Source organism: Rattus norvegicus, chromosome 4 (genome assembly GCF_021556685.1).
Source record: "Rattus norvegicus strain SHRSP/BbbUtx chromosome 4, alternate assembly SHRSP_T2T, whole genome shotgun sequence".
Classification (NCBI taxonomy): Eukaryota; Metazoa; Chordata; class Mammalia; order Rodentia; family Muridae; genus Rattus; species Rattus norvegicus.
The window spans coordinates 82,596,521-82,601,431 of NC_141537.1; positions in this window are offsets into that span (position 1 = coordinate 82,596,521).

Genomic DNA, 4,911 nt, shown 5'->3' on the forward strand with positions numbered 1-4,911 from the left:
TGATGGAAAGTGTGTGAACCTGAATCATTGGCATTTCTTTAAAGTAACATCTTTGGGGACTGAAGCGATTCTCACTTCAATGGGAGCTGCAATTGAAACAATGTCGGTGGCTTCGATGTGTATAAGGAAACACACATGTGAAATATATTCAGTCTCCACTCCTTGTTTTGTGTGTTTCAACCCCTCGAAACCGAGCCTTAGGAAGCCTCACTGTGATGGTGCAGAGCATGGCGATGTCCTTGCTGCACCTGCCCCCTGCACAAGGTCACATCTGATCTCGATGCTCGAGAGTTTCACATTTCACTGTGGGTGATGTCTTAGTTAGGGTTAGTGTTTCTGTGATGAAACATCATGACCAAAAGCAAGTTGGGGAGGAAAGGGTTTGTGCTTTGGTTTATCCTTTCATATCCATAGTCTATCACTGAAGAAGTCAGGACAGGAATTCACACAGGGCGGAAACCTTGATGCAGAGGCCATGGAGGGGTGCTGGGGTTTTTTTGGTTGGTTTGTTGGTTGTTTGGTTGGGCTTTTTTGGCTTGCTCCTTGTGGCTTGCTCAGCCTACTTTTAAAACCCAGGACCATCTGCCAAGCATGAGTATTTGGGGTGGCTCCTCCCATGAGGGGCTGGGCCTTCCCACATCAATCAATCAAGAAAATGTCCTACAGGTTTGCCTACAGCCTAGTTTTCTGGAAGCATTTTCTCAGTTGAGGTTTCTTTCTTTCTAGTGACTCTAGCTTATGTCAAGTATGACATAAAACTGCCAGCACAGATGGACAGACTTTTTAAAGGAGGAAAGGAAGGGCTGCTATCCTGGAAAGGGTGGTGACAGCTGCCTGACCACAAAGAACATGGGGCTGGGACTACTTGAAACAGGAAGGGTGTGGATTTCTGCCCTTGAATGGAGCCACAGGAAATATGCTATCTCCAGGAGGGATGCATAGGATGACCCCTCATCTTACCACACCACTCTTCCTTTTGGTGCAAATCATAGCTCTCTCTCTCACTCTCGCTCTCTCTCTCTCTCTCTCTCTCCCCTCCCCCCCTCTCTCAAAATAGCATTTCCTAGAGCTAGAAACGTGGCTTGGTAGTTAAGAGAGCTGGCTGTTCTTGCAGAAGACTCAGGTTCAATTCCCAGCACCCAAATGAGCTGGCCTGTAGCTGTCTTTAACTCCAATTCCAGGGGAATTGGACACCTTCTTCTGGCCTTTGTGGGCACCATGGTGCACAGACATACATGTGACCAAAACACTCATACACATTAAAATTAAAACACAGCATTTCCCACATAAAAAAGACCCATGTCTTAAGAGCAGTTCAGAGGGATACAAAGCTCTTACATTTTTAGAACACTGTTCAAGGAGGTGTTAGCATGAGACCTCAGACAGAAAAGAAATAAAGCCCCTAGCGCCCTTTCCAGACCTTCTCTCATTCTCTAGCCTTCTAAAACAGGTCCTCTCAACTCTTATCACTGGTCTATCCACAGAAGAATATCCATCCATGAGTTGATGCCATTGTTAGTTAGACCTACGCAATCTTCAGAGAAGATTCTCTTTGTACAGGAGTTATATTCCCAGGATTCTGCTGAGAATAGGAGGTAGGAGAGCACATAGTTACTCTTCTCTTTGATGGCATAAAACACCTGACAAAGGTAACTTAGAGAGAGAAGGGTTTACTTTGGGTCGTGTAAAATGGGCCGTAGTTCATTGTGGCAGAGAAGGCAGCTGCAGAACAGTGGCTTGACACCCTGCTTCTGCAGCCGAGGAGCAAAAGAGATGGGTGCTGATGCTCTTTTGTGTCCTTTTTTATTTCGACTGGAACCCCAGGCCACAGTTATCGCAGGTCTTCCCAAACTCAGAGACATGTTTCCTAGGTGATCTTAGATCCCGCCAAGGTGGCAGTCATTATTAACCTTAACAGGGAGGAACCTCTTCAGCCACACTTAGCAGAAAGGGATAAAACACTGAGAGAAATGTCTCCCAAGTCATTGGAAAGGCTGAAGGATTGAGTTAGCACATCTCTTGGTTGGACGATTGATTTTAAGGTCACATTACAAGCTATGATACAAAGTTCAGTCACCAGAAAACTAGATTGCTGCCACTCTAGCTGCGCCCACAGTCACCACCTCACCATCAGCTCCTACAGGTAGCCACAGATATGCTGACCGGGCAGTACCACCGCAGGAAGATAGAGTGTGTGCCTTCCTTCCCTTGCTAATCTCACTGCATGACCTAAATTGCATCCTGAACCACAACCTCAAGGGGTCAAAGGCCATAGCTTTTAGCCTTTCAGCTCTGCAGCGCAGGAAGGAACTAGAGCAACCTGGCATTGTAACGTACAGCTGCAAAACCAGCACTGGGAGACATTTACATTTCCACAGTCAGAGTGTGTGTGTGTGTGTGTGTGTGTGTGTGTGTGTGTGTGTACACCCTATGATGTTATTTTGAACTATTTTATTTACGGATAGCTTCTCACATTTAAGAAATGCCCCCCAGTAACATCATCACTGTCAATAGTCATATTCTTGATAGAAACCTATAGTAGAGACATTTCATGCTTCATTTAATAAACACTTTATTTAAAGTTCCCCTTTGCTGCACAGACCACTGTTTTAGCTTAAACATTCTTCGGAGGAGATCGAAGTTGAAAGTTATTTAGGGTGAAAGTGTCAATGAGAAGAGAAGCCACAGCAGACTTGTTGTTGAAGGACTCAGAGATCTTCCTTGGTCTCTCCCTCATTTAACGGATGAGGGTACCTAAGGCCAACCGTCTCATCTGTGATTCTTCCTGCTGTCCTGAGCCATATGGATAATTCTTGTTAAAACTCTACTCTAAATAGCTACCCATGGAAAGGACAGCAAAAGCAGAGCCTTTCCCATCTCTCTCCACTCTGTTTTTCCCTCCTCTTCTCCACTCCACCCTACTCCCCTAGCATTTACTGGATGGCTGTCCCATGGCTACCCAGTGCTATGGAGCAGAGCATTAAGATAGCCTAGCACAGACCTTGTGTTCTTTTTTTTTTTTAAAGATTTATTTATTTTATATAAGTACACTGTAACTGTCTTCAGACACACCAGAAGAGGGCATCAGTTCTCATTACAGATGGCTGTGATCCACCATGTGGTTGCTGGGATTTGAACTCAGGACCTCTGGAAGAGCAGTCAGTGCTCTTAACCACTAAGCCATCTCTCCAGCCCCAGACCTTGTGTTCTTAAAGGTACCTGCCTATCCTACATATCTTGTGGCACAATAACTTTTAAGACATGGTTGCTAATATTTTTCAGGTCTAGATTTTTCTTCTCTTTACTTTTTAATAAAACAAAGGAAAAATTATCCCTTGTGGTTTGTAACAAATTAATCATCATCAGAACACTTGCCAGCACTAAAATCCTCATCTCTTGTCACTTTCTGATGACATTTCCTCATCTCTGTTCTCCCCCACATCTCCATCAGACCTTGCAAACTTCAAAGTGTTCACTCACTTTTCTAAGAGGTAGCCAGTAGGTCACAACGTCCGATGTGTCACAGGCTTCCCATTGCACCTCCTTGGCTTTATCATTACACTGAAAGAGTAAATCTGGCAAGAAGAGAGTCACTAAAAAGCCATTGCAAATTTTTTCCAAAAATGAGCTGGACTGTAAGCCGGGAACATACAGAAGTAAATGTCCCTTCGTTACCTGGGGATCCTGGTCCAGATATCAATAGGGCCAAGTTGAGGGTGAACACATACTCATCCTACATCCCCTCCACACTTATCTTGGACCCCCAACGCTAAGATTTATAACCATTAAGCATGGTTTAATGTCTGCTTGTTTTGCTCGGCCATCCTGTAGCCTTGCATGACCAGTTGTATTTCAGGCGGTGGGGGGAGGGGACAGCAAAGAATGACAGCCATTAGCAGATGGTTGCAATTGAGCCCCAGGGATGAGCCCGGAGAGGGTGAATGAAGCTAAGTAACATTCTAGGGCACTGTGACTCACCCAGCTTGTCCCCACGCCAGGAGTGAGGAGGCCCACTGTCTCCAACCTGTTCTCTGGTAAGTATTAAATGTCAGGTGATTTTTCCTCATATGGTAGGGACAGTAGCTATGGAGGAGAACATAAAAAATGGTATGTGCTGAAAACGTGTTCCACACAGCCAAGTTCGTGTGTGCTCAGAACACATGAACTCAGAACACAGCAGCTTCCAGTCTGTTTGCCATTTTTTAGTGTTCGAGTTTTAGTAACAGGATGTTTTCAAATACTTTACATTTCTCTTGGGACATCTTCCCTGACCAAATGTCATAGTAGCATTAGCTGGGAGTTATTTGGACATTTTGTTTCCAACAACAAGATTTAGGCCATTTCTGCAAGTCCAGAATTGAAGACAATGGGGTTTTCTTGCCCATCCCTGAAGAGAAACTATGACATCAGTAAGAATTTTAGAGGAGACATCATTAAATCCTTGGATGTTAAACCTTTCGGACACTGGGAAAGCATGCTTGTTGGAAGCATCACGCAAACTGACATTTCAATGCCTATCTGACGAAAATGTTAAAGCTGATATTTATTTTCACATAAATATTATTTTGTGTAATGCGTAGTATTCTCTAACACAATTATATCTTAAGGCATTTTGCTCTTTAAATTCTTCTATTGTACTTAAAAAAAACTTTCTTTTCTGGTTATGAAGCAATAGATTTTCATTGTAAAATAATTGAAAAAATAAAGAAAATTCTAAAAATTATCTAATATCTTTGAACTTGAGTTCCTTTTAAAAAGAGTCAATAGTGGAGATTATTTGAAATCTCATAAAACATATTTATTTTTCTAAATCAGTATCTCTATGTCCCCCATTTAAAGCCAATTCATTGTTCTGTCCCGTGTCTTACTTGCCCAGCTCTCAGAGCCTAATGTCACTCTTCCAGTGGAGCT